General features: G+C 40.3%; 1 non-coding gene across 1 annotated transcript; it reads left to right on the top strand.

Moving 5' to 3' along the window:
- Window positions 1-1,046: 1,046 nt before the first annotated feature.
- LOC140706189 (U1 spliceosomal RNA) lies at window positions 1,047-1,213 on the top strand. Its single transcript, XR_012085870.2, has one exon. It is a non-coding gene; the product is annotated as a U1 spliceosomal RNA (small nuclear RNA).
- The last annotated feature ends 11,243 nt before the right edge of the window (window positions 1,214-12,456 follow it).

Here is a 12,456-nt window from a genome sequence, read left to right as displayed (position 1 = left end):
CTGCACCTCCCACTCAGTACAGGGCTGCACAGCCCCAGTCCTGCCAGAGGCCAAGAGAGCTCCTCAGTGTTTTGGGGTGCCCTGCGGGACCCCCATCAGGGGCTAGGTGTTCCTCCCATAATTTATTTATTTATTTATTGGACTTATATACCGCCCCATAGTGCTACAAGCACTCTCCGGGCAGTTTACAATTTTTTTAATTATACAGGCTACACATTGCCCCCCCAGCAAGCTGGGTACTCATTTTACCGACCTCGGAAGAATGGAAGGCTGAGTCAACCTTGAGCCGGCTACCTGGGATTTGAACCCCAGGTCGTGAGCACAGTTTTAGTTGCAGTACAGCGTTTTAACCACTGCGCACAGTGCACAGCTATTAGCATAAGGTATTAGCATATGCACAGGTATTAGCATAAGGTATTAGCATATGCGAAGGGAAGTGGTGGCAGAAGGGACGTGGTTGCACTGTGGGCTAAACCGCAGAACCCTGTGCTGCAGGGTCAGAAGACCAAGCAGTCGTAAGATCGAATCCACGTGACAGAGTGAGTGCCCGTTGCTTGTCCCAGCTCCCACCAACCTAGTGGTTCGAAAGCATGCAAAATGCAAGTAGATAAATAGGGACCACCTAGGTGGGAAGGTAACAGCATTTCGTGTCTAAGTCCTACTGGCCATGCGACCATGGAAGATTGTCTTCGGACAAACGCTGGCTCTATGGCTTGGAAACGGGGATGAGCACCGCCCCTAGAGTCGAACACAACTGGACAAAAATTGTCAAGGGGAACCTTTACCCTTACCCTATTAGCATATGCACAGGTATTAGCATAATGTATTAGCATATGCTAATACATGTGCACTAGAGGACTGTGGGAAGAACACTTAGCCCCTGATGGGGGTCCCACAGGGCACCCCAAAACACTGAGGAGCTCTCTTGGCCTCTGGCAGGACTGGGGCTGTACGGCCCTGTACTGAGTGGGAGGTGCGGTCAGGGGGTCACCATAACTTGGGGGGTCAGGGGACAGAAGGGGGTAGGAAATGCAAGGGCCATTCTAACTCATCCTTTGTAGGGAAAATACCATGCTGTAAAAATGGTTTTCCCAGGGAGAGGCTCATCTATTCCACTTTGGGTGTGCTATTGATTCCTGTGATTTCCCCAAATGTGGGCAATTCAACTACATAATTTTTGTTAATGGGGGCATTATGTTTGTGATTTCTCTGTTTTTTTTTTTTTTTAATAATCCCTTTGGTTCCTGGCTGTTTCCACCATTCTCTATCATTTAAATTTGCAGTCGTAGTCCCATTGGTGATGCTTTGCAAGATGGTTCCCCTCCCATTAAAACACATTAATTACATAAGACCTATTTTTTTTATCCCAAAAAAGTTTATCCTGGCTTTCCAGGAAAAACAGCAGCATACACTTTCTCCCCCACTTTTTGGGGATAAAAAAGTAGGTCTTATGTAATTAATGTGTTCCAATTGGGGGAAAAACCTTGTGAACCAGGGTCAAAAAGAAAACTGTCTTAGACCCAAACATTGTCCAGCAAAAATTACCCATAGGAACAATCATTTTGTAAAGCATGACATTGCTCAAAAAAAGTCATTGTCTAGCAAATTCCTCATTTTGCGAGGCAATCGTCTAGCGAGGCACCACTGTAATTATTATTTTTAATATCCATGAGTTAAGGCACCACTGTAATTATTATTTTTAATATCCATGAGTTAAGTAAGCTGGTGAAAATTGCAAGGCTGATTTAATTATGGCTCCAAGGCTGATTTAATTATGGCTCCTCGCTATGCAACCAGCTATCCTTCAACTAGCATGTGGCGCTGTTCGAACTGAATGCCACCTTAAGGTACCAAACACTGACTATTGGAAGAAGGGAAGGTGGGGGGGGTAAGGATAGAAATTGTAGCACTAGCAGCCCGGGAGCCAAGTGGTTGATTGGGCACCCAAATGGCTAGAGCCCAAAGAGACCGCACTGCACCTCAGTCGCCTCGAGCCAACCCAAACTTTGCCCAGTAAGTCCGTATGCTGGCCCTATAACTGTGCCCCTCCGCTTAAGCTAGTCCTTCTTCCTTCCTTCCTTTCTTTCTATTGTTTATTTATTTATATATTATATTATATTATATTATATTATATTATATTATATTATATTATATTATATTATATTATATTATATTATATTATATTATTAATTTATTTATTTTACTTGGGTGAAAACTCACGGAGCTCCCGGGCTCCGATCACACTGAAACACAATCTTCACAAGCCACACCCCGCCTTTCCTTGCCTCTGCTAAGTCCCGGCAACAATAAAATTTCTAGTAAGTAAATCAAATTTCAATAAATTAATATCAACTGAACATGACATTCAAATGGAATAAAACAAAATTGGCAACAAAACCCCAGGAGGGAGCCGATGCTGCCCTCCCAGCCTCCTGAATGCTGTTCCTTGTAGCCTTGCTTAGTGACGCAGCTGTTGAAGAACTGAGCAGTGGAACTCTATCCTTGCTGAATGCCAGGAAAGGAAGAGGGCAGGGAGAGGGGGAATGTCCCTTAAATAACCTAACATTCCCCCCTCTCCTCCCATGTCCTTCTTGTGAGACTAGGAGTCTCATCCTATCCGGGGAGGGAGGCCGCGCTGCTGAAGTACAGCTCAGTGGCGGCTCAAGCATTTGCAATGGAATGATCAGCAGGATCTCCTTTCTTGTTCAATTTTTGTTAAGATTTTTTTACCCCATGCAGATCCCACAACAAACATGACACTAGGGGGTTAATAAGTACTCACAATTTCTCATTCTCGGTTATTTTCCAAGTCCCTCCAAGCCAAGTTTCTCACTAAGACTCCCTTCTGCAGCAGTTAGATTTCCTGGCTTCCCATGGAAATAAGATCTTGGGTGGTTTTGTTTTTCCATGTCCTGTTACCAAATAACCTGCTGAATTCTTCATAGCTTAAATCTCTTTCTGGTAAGGAAGGATGCTTTTTTTGCCCAGGAATTTGTAGCAATCCTGTGCAGTTCCCCCCACCCCTTCTCTCCTGTTGAGGTGAATCCAGCACAGGAAAGCTACAATTCTGTGCAGGAATTGTAATAATCTTGTTGAGCATTTCTTATGGGGAAAAGAATAATAATAACAAGGAAGAAATGTCTGAGGAATCCCATGAGATTTCCCTTGGGACTTCTTTGAGGGTAAAGTCTCATGCATTCATATCTTGGTGCAAATCATCATCATCATCATCATCATCATCATCATCATCATCATCATCATCATCATCATCATTATTATTATTATTATTATTATTATTATTATTATTATTATTATTATTATTATTATTATTATTATTATTTTGTGTGTGTGTGTGTGTGTGTGTGTGTGTAATATACCCCATTTCTTTTGAGTCAAATCTATAAAAATCCCCAAACACCAGTCTTAGAATACTGGACAAACAGCGGGAAATTTTCCAAATGTTACCAGCAGTATCAGATTTTTCTGGAAAAGGGATGTTGTTCTGAGTTGTTCTTTTAAACATTAAAATAATAGGAGATGCAAGGGGTGATGTGTTGAGCATTCAGGAGCTGTTAGATTTATAAACACAGGAAGACACATAAAAATACTACTTTTTGGCTGTGCATTTTTTTTTGACAGATGCTGGTGATGCATGATTTGATTATACATTTTGGGATGATGAGTGTAGTTTGCAGCCCCACCTAGTGACAGAGCCAACAAAATACCTTAGTACATTGCTGATCAAACAGAACAGGGCAGTGTGGATATTAAACACAGTGGTTCTCTTTATCATGGTTGCCCGAAAGGTTCAGCTGTTAGAAAAAAAACAATATATGGAAAGACAATAGCATTGGAAAAATAATGGACAATTAAATATCAGCAGTGCTTGGCTTGACAATGTATGCATTAATGAGCTTCTTGTAGAAATTAGGAAATAAATTATTGGCTGAAACCCTGTTGCAACTAACTATGTGCACAATGGGGACAATGTCATCAGCAGCTGCAAATTGCCTTCCTTTGGCAATATTGAGGTGTACCATGTATGAGTCATATGTACCCTGAAATAGCCTCTAATTTTCCAATATTACTCTCTTTTTCTTCAAATGCCATAGACAGAACATGTTCATTAAGGTTTTCTAACCCTCACAGGAGACAAAGGGGCAATAATGAGCCACTCAGTCTGCTTTTCCTGTGATTTCCTCTGCATCCAACTCTTAGTATAAAAATCAGATGCGTTCCCATACAGTCTTCCTGACGAGGGAAAAGGTTATTTATTTCTGATTTATAGTTTGTGAAAAGAGCAGCCATTAAATGTCAGAATAAGACCTCCTTACCTCAACTTCTGCTTCAACACAAAATGCTCACCATATTGGGACTATTTCAGCCTGTAATATTTTGGATGTGTAAGTCTAAATTCTATTGCCAGTTCAATTAAACTAGGCTTATTAAATTAGTCATTGCATAGTGAGTCAGCACATACACAAATCTCATTGGTTTAGAGGGTCTACTGTAGTTGGGATCCCTAATAACAGCCTGGTCATATTGTTTAATTTGCCCTCTTTCAATCTAATTAGGGACGGCAGTGCTCTTTCGATGAAACCTTCAGACTGAGAGAAAGAATGAACACAGATAATGAACAGGGGATACAAGAAGTGGGAAATGGGGAAAGGCGGAAGTCTGTTGGCAGTTATAGTTGCAGCTATGCTGAAAGTTAAAGAGTTGATATTTGGTGACTGTGTATCATTCTCCTTCCGCCTGGACAGAGACTCTATGAAGCACCTATTCTTTTAAGCTTTCCAAGGAAAATTGCAGTCATTTTTATTGTTGTGTTCACTTAATCACATATGCTTGGGTGGGTTGTTTTATTGAAATCAAAAAGGCAATCAGTTTGGACTGTTTAATTGTAAATTGGGTCTAAATCGTGTGACATCATGGGAGTATTTTCTTGGAAAGTCAGCCAAAAGACTCATATGAACAATGCTCCAAGGAGTCAAATCAATAATTTGTTTTCCCCCATGTCTAATGATGTAGACATATCAGATAAATTCAGTCTTGTATTTCATTCTGCCTTGGTTTTATTTGCTTCTTTTTCTTCTAGCACCAGTTTTTTTTTTTAAAAAAACAGATCCTGATTCATTAATAACTTAGTGATGAGAACCAATACACAAGAGAAAAGTCAAACAGAATGACAGTCAAAGCTTCAGACAGCAAATGTGAAACTATTTTATTCAGCTCAGTGGGTGCAACATAGGTAAACATCAGAGGAAACTGGAGGCAGAAAAAAGAAAGCAAAGGCAACATTAGCAAGCTGACATAAATGATGGCCAAGAGGGCAGACCAGTGAGTCTTTAAAAACTAAGCCTGAATTAATCAATGAATAGCTTTCTGCCTTGTGCCTAAATAGATTTTCTAATCTCTGGCCTTCATGACAGAGTCAAAATGCTTCTTCTCAGTCCCTTAGAGCAGTGGTCCTCAACCTTGGGCCTCCAGATGTTCTTGGACTTCAACTCCCAGGAATCCTGGCCAGCAGAGCTGGTGATGAAGGCTTCTGGGAGGTGTAGTCCAAGAACATCTGGAGGCCCAAGGTTGAGGACCACTGCTCTAAGGGACTGAGAAGAAGCATTTTGACTCTGTCATGAAGGCCAGAGATTAGAAAATCTATTTAGCCACAAGGCAGAAAGCTATTCATCCTGGCCAGCAGAGCTGGTGATGAAGGCTTCTGGGAGGTGTAGTCCAAGAACATCTGGAGGCCCAAGGTTGGGGATCACTGCCTTAGAGGCTAAAAACCTTCACCTCTTGATCTTCCTCCAAACTGAGTAGTAGTAATGGGAGTAGGAGTAGAGCCGCAGAAGCAATGGGCGAGTCTTCCCTCAAGCTGCTTGGTGAAGTTTCTGTACCTGGTGCTCAGGAATGCATTTTCAGTAGCAGTCACAGTCACTAAGAAAGGAAATGTGTATTAACCAGGATTTTTTGAAAACACATTTCTCCAGTTCAGGTTCTTCAGGTAAACAGGTATGACTAAAACTATGTATATTTGAAAAATGCAGAGAATCAGGCTTCAGTCTGTGGTTAACTCTGAGGCAGCAGGTATATTACCAAAACGTCCACAAGTTTCCATATGGGAAGAGAAAAAAAATTCCCCACAACTTGATCAGGGATCTTGGGGTGATTGGAATGTGTAGGATTCTGAGAACCACCACAAAGTGGAAAAAGATTTTCAGATCCTGTCAGGGAATCTGGGGAATTAAACTCTTCAGAATACCAGGGACTGCATCAATCAATCAATCAATCAATCAATCAATCAATCAATCAATCAATCAATCAATCACATGGAAAGATGTTTCACCCTGATCTTCAGTCTAGATTCTCAGCCTAGCTAAGCAAATAATAGAAGTTAAAAATGCAACACACAGTGAAGTTTTAAAAAAATCAGTAAGTAATCAACAATATGGATCCCAGTTAAGGTAGTAATCAAAACAACAACAACAGCAGCAACAACAAAACCTCATGTGTATCAAGGCTCCTTACCTGTAGAATGCAGCTGAATGTGGTCAACAGTATTATGCATATTTACCCTCAGTTTCATCCAGGTGGTCATTATTTCCACTGCTAAATTTGTTTCATCTTGGTTCTTCAATGGGCTGTATTTTTTCAACGTTGGTATAAAAATTCACAATCTTTTCAGGATTTTTCAGATGCATGCATTTTTTTCCTGCAAACCTGCATACACATGTATACACCTCAAGAACTGCTCACAAAAGTGTACTTTTGAAACTGTTCACTGAATTAAGCAAAATCTCAAATATTTATGGATCTATGAGCAATTATTTAAATTCATGCATCTTCCCATACACATTTAGGAACTCTGTCTTTAGCTTCTTGTAGTACATTAAGCCAGTGGGCAGCTCCCATTAGTTCATCGCAGTTCTCGATATGTGAGCACAAGATATGGCCATCTGCCTCACGTTATACTATTGGTGTTACAGTGAGCAATTTGGATGAAATGAGTCTGTATCATGGGAGTAGGGTAGATGTGAAAAACAACTGGAAAATTCATCAAGATTCATGGGAATAGATCCTCAATAGAGTGATCAAGCTTACTGAATTACGGGAGGATTCTGGATGGATAGTGCAACGAAATGGCTGCTTTCCTTACAAATGTTTGACATTGAGGCACATAATCTTATGTTTTATTCTCACGCAATGAAAACAGGGGTGAAAATAAGAATATTTAACATGAGAAGAAAATGCCTTCTACTGTACAAGACTTTGCTTTGCATTTGGGAGAATAACATGGGTTCATGCCTACAAGGTGAAAAATTAGGAACTATGATCACATCTAGCAAGATCGTTTTCATGTTCTGTTCCTCTGTCTTTCAGAACAGAAATAGAGAATAAAATGTTTTGCGTGATATAACAATGAGTAGTTCATAGCTGGGGAATAGGGCTTTCTTTCAGTAATTTGGCGTTGGGGTGTGAGATGTGCCCCCAGCTAAGTCTGCAAGATGCAAGGGGATATAGAAACCCTCTTCACTCTTAGACTTTCACATAGCAAATTGATCAAAGAAGAAATAGAACAACACCCATGGACTCTGCAAAGCTGCTGAATGCACCACCCACTTGATTCAGTAGAATGTTAAAAAAGGAAGTCTATAAATTTAACATTCTACTTTATTCTAGGAAAGAGCCCATGAGCATGAGATCTATCATTGGTTGCTGGGCTTTGTCCAACTTCTCCCCACATATCTATGTGTGAGGGTCTCCTGTCTGTACCACTCGGGGGGGGGGGAATGGCTTTAAAAATTACTTAGGCCCTTGTCACACAAGGGAAGTGTTTTCTAGTTCTTCTGCTACTTTCCATACCTCTGTTGTACTGAATCATGGTCATGTAGTTTATATCCCAGGACAAACTTCCCAAGAACCTTTAGCAGTCCCAATTCATTTCCTCCTATTTGAATCATTATGCCTGGCTACACCATGGCACCAGGTTATTTTCTCTCTTGCTTCAAGGGGCAATTTAGCCCCTTAATTTATATATATATACAGTATATAATTTATTGATACTTCAGTATATCATATATATCAGTAAAATAAAAATAATTTTATTGATACATCAGTATATCAGAAATAATTCTCCTTCTAAGGTGCACCACTGTGTGAATGTGCTTGACTCCCCCTCCCTCTGCACAGCTTTCTTCATCCATTGTGCACCCACAACTATCCAGCCCCTTTCATTTCAGTTGCAATGGAATCCAACACGAGCAGGGCAGACTCTCACACACAGGAGTTGGAAATTAAAGGGAACATTGATCAGGAAGGGCTTTCTGTTTAGGAAAGTGTCTCTCTGTTGCACTGGCTGCTCCTGCAGAAATGCACTGCACACATTGGACCTAGGATATCCAAGCAGCAGTACTTATGATCAGTAACCCTCCCCCCAGTGACATTGGCATACCAATGTTTCAATGTATCTTCCCACAGGAAAAAAAAATATAACTCACCAGTAATGTAATGGCAGCAGTCTTCCAATGACATACTTGTACCATCATATTGAAGTATTGGGCACAATTAAAAAATAATAATCTGTGTGCTGCAGTAATGGCAGCCACCTTCCTGGCTTCAGTTCTGAAAATAAGTGGGGTGGTGCATACAGGCAATCCTGGTAAGGAATGCACTGGTACAACAAAGGTACAAAATGACACAACCCTCCTGGTGATGGGGAAATGTTCCGCAGTTGCACCGCTAGCCAAGAAAATGTCTCAGTCTTGACTCTGCCCTGTGTTACCATGAAAAAAAAATACTGACATCACTGGTGGATAACTACGTAACATTTCTCTCCTATGACCGGGGTCTTATTTACATTTACTGTTTCAAGGCCTTCAAGTATCATTTGTTACCATTTCATTTTTCCTGTCAGCTTTCTTAACTGTCGAGCTTTCATACCCATGCATGGTGATCAAAGATGCAAGAGGATGGTTGATCTTGGTCTTAGTCTTCAGTGGCGCATCCTTACGTATGATGATCTTTTGTAATTTATTCAGTGCTGCACTTCCTAGTCTCACTCTTCTTCTGATGTCTAAACAGTTCCTAACTATCAAGACAAGGAACAGCCAAGGAATATTTGCATTTCTGGAGGAAAAGAAAAGAGCTACACAATATCATTAACTTAGTAATTTCAGATGATTATTTATTTAATTAATTTATTCCCATTATTTGTAGGCCTCTTTTCTCCCAGTGAGGGGAGCCAAGGCAGCTTACAAGGTTGAAATAAGTAACACTAAAACCACAATAAATCATAGATTTTAAAATTAAACATTCAATAATAATTAAAATCCATTAATTTATTTTAAAAACCAGATTTAAAACTATAGAAACATGTAGAAAAAGGAAGGAAACAAAACCAACCACCACCACCCCCAGCAACAAAGAAAACAGGCTCCAAGGATTCAGTCATAGCCATTAAAAGCCTTCAAATGTCCATGGAAGGATAAGAGGGAGAGGAACAACCTAACTTTCTGAGGAACAACCTTCCACAACCTAGGAGCAGCCATGGAGAAAGCCTTCTCTTAAGTCTTCATGAAGAATACCCGCAATGGCATTGAGGACCAAAAGAATGGATTTTGTCTTGAAGGAGAACACGAACGTGGCCCATGGACTACCATTCTCTTGTGCTGCTACAGAAAACCCTACTTTTAGAGAGTTAATTTTTGGATTATAACCCAGTTTATCCCAAAATTACTTGTGGAGAGATTCTTAGAAACATAGAAAAGTAAAGTTGGAAGGGGCCTACAAGGCCATCAAGTCCAACCCCCTGCTCAATGCAGGAATACAATCAAAGCATGTCTGCCAGGTGATTAAGTTTTTCTTGAATGCCTCCAGTGTCGGAGCACTCACCAACTCCAGAGGTAACTGGTTCCACTGTCGTACTGCTCTAACAGTTAGGAAGTTTTTCCTGATATTCAACTGAAATTTGGCTTCCTTTAACTTGAGCCCATTGTTGTCCTGCACTCTGGGATGATTGAGAACACATCTTGCCCCTCCTGTGTATGATAGCCTTTCAAATATTTGAAAAGTACTATCTTGTCACCTCTCAGTCTTCTTTTCTCAAGGCTAAACATTCCCTAAACATCTCCCCTCAGCCTTTCCTCATAAGGCTTGGTTTCCAACCCCCTGATCATCCTTGTTGCTCTCCTCTGAACTTCTGTTGCTTTCGGCCCAGTGCTCCATCCTATCAAAGTCATTTTGAATTTTGTTTCTGTCTTCTAGGGTATTAGCTATTCTGCCCAATTTGGTATCATCTACAAATTTGACAAGCATTCCCTGCACTCCCTCATCCAAGTCATTAATAAAAATATTGAAGAGCACTGGGCCCAGGACTGAGCCTTTGGGGTACCCCACCGGTGACCTCCTCCCAGTTAGAGAAGGACCCATTAATCATCACCCTCTGAGTATGATTCTGTAGCCAATTGTGTTACCACCTGACACTAGATCTATCCAGCCCACACCTAGTTGGCTTGCTAATCTATCATGGGGCACTTTGTCAAAAGCTTTGCTGAAGTCAAGATATGACATGTCTAAAGCATTCCCTCTGTCTATCAGGGAGGTGACCTGATCAAAAAACAAGATCAAATTAGTTTGGCAGAATTTGTTCTTGAGAATTCCGTGTTGGCTCCTAGTTATCACTGCATTGTTTTCTAGGTGCTTGCACAACAACTGCTTTATGGTTTGTTCCAAAATTTTGCCTGGGATTGATGTCAGGCTGACTGGACGGTAGTTCCCAGGTACCTCTTTTTTGCCCTTTTTGAATATAGGGACAACATTAGCCCTCCTCCAATCCTCTGGCACCTCACCCGTTTCCCATGATTTCAAGAAAATAATGGATAGCACTTCCAATTTGTTTGGAAATTCATATTCTGTCTTATGGGAAAATACTGAACTAAAAAAGGAATTGAGCACCTCTGCCTTTTCTTATCATTTTTCCATCTCCATGTTGTAGTCTGACCTCTGCTCTTAGGTTCAATTAGTGAAAAGTTGCTTTTCTCTGGGATGGGGTGTGTGTGGCCCTATCTTTTTAGATCAAAAAGCAGGAGCAAGTCCCTCCCCAGCCTCTCTTGGTATGCAGAAAGGCATTCCCTTGCTTGCAGGAATAGCTGAAGGTGTTCTTTTTAAAATTTCTGTTACCTTGAGATTGTCCCACATTTGCAACCTCATCCTTATGCAAGGACGATGCTATCTTGGCGGCATCAGAGTGAGTACTTCAGAACCTGAAATCATTATTGGTTTATAGAAACAGAGGTGTGTAGAGATGGGAATGTATATTCTACAACTGGGTCTAGCATAAATCCACAAAACACAGAATATAGAATGAGATGAAACAGAAATGACATTAAAGACTGCCTATTAAATGGTAAATAAGAACTTTATATACTTCTAAACCTAGGTGGTTATACCTGAACATTTTCCAGTTGAACTTTATATGACAGGCTATATATGCTTCATAGGCACAAATCATGGTTCTGGAAGTTGTAATAATTAGTTTGCTGTTGCACTGAATGAAAATCTCTGTGGCCATCAGCTCAAGCTGAGCTCAAGCACTTCACAAGCAAATCTATGCTGACCATTGTAGGCACCGATCATCATATTTGTTCTCCTTTTCATTGTATCACATTTTAAGAAATTGCCTTATTTCCTTGTTCAACTTTCAGGGCCCAAATGAGACAAGGGTTCACCTGCTTTGGGGCAAATGTGGGGGTTCGTCCTCAGGCATTATTTCTTATGACTTTTGGGGGAAGTCAAAAGAGTTTTTAACAACACTAACAAGATTAGTGAGGACATTTTTTTTTCAGCTATATGATTTTTTTTTCATAAAAGAAGACCATGGAATGACTGAAAACACAGGAAACATAAATAGCCCTGAATAATCAGATAGGAGCTCTCGCACAAAACCTGTTTAAATAAATATTCATCTGAAGCAGGACATTGCATGGAATAATCTTAAAACATATTAAAGTAATATAAAATAAAGTCTGAAAAAAAGCAATGCAAAAACAAGGCACTTGCCATTCCATATGATCTTTATGGAGTCCTGAAAGCATTAACATTCCTGATGATACATGAAATGCAGACATCATGTCTACTCCACTGGGCTACAGAATTAATGCTGTTGAAAATTCTAATCAACATATCAAGAATCTTTGCACCTGGTAGTAATCCTTAGTTGACTTGGAGTAGATGTAGTAAAAAAACCAAGAAGCTATTAAAATTTTTTGAACTGGGAAATCATAATGGAAAGTGGGTCCAGTGATACTTGTTCTTCCCACTGATGAATTAATAAATCAAGCAATATTGAAACCCTACTGTTTCCAAAAGTAAGCAATTAATGGTCCCAAGACATTTTGCTGCCTGAGGCAGAATAACAAATTAATTCATCATCCTGCCCCCATGTCAATGCACACTGCC

The sequence above is a fragment of the Pogona vitticeps genome, chromosome 3, assembly GCF_051106095.1.
Source record: "Pogona vitticeps strain Pit_001003342236 chromosome 3, PviZW2.1, whole genome shotgun sequence".
Classification (NCBI taxonomy): Eukaryota; Metazoa; Chordata; class Lepidosauria; order Squamata; family Agamidae; genus Pogona; species Pogona vitticeps.
The sequence above is the reverse complement of the archived record's forward strand: the minus strand, read 5'-3'. Positions and strand labels throughout refer to the sequence as shown.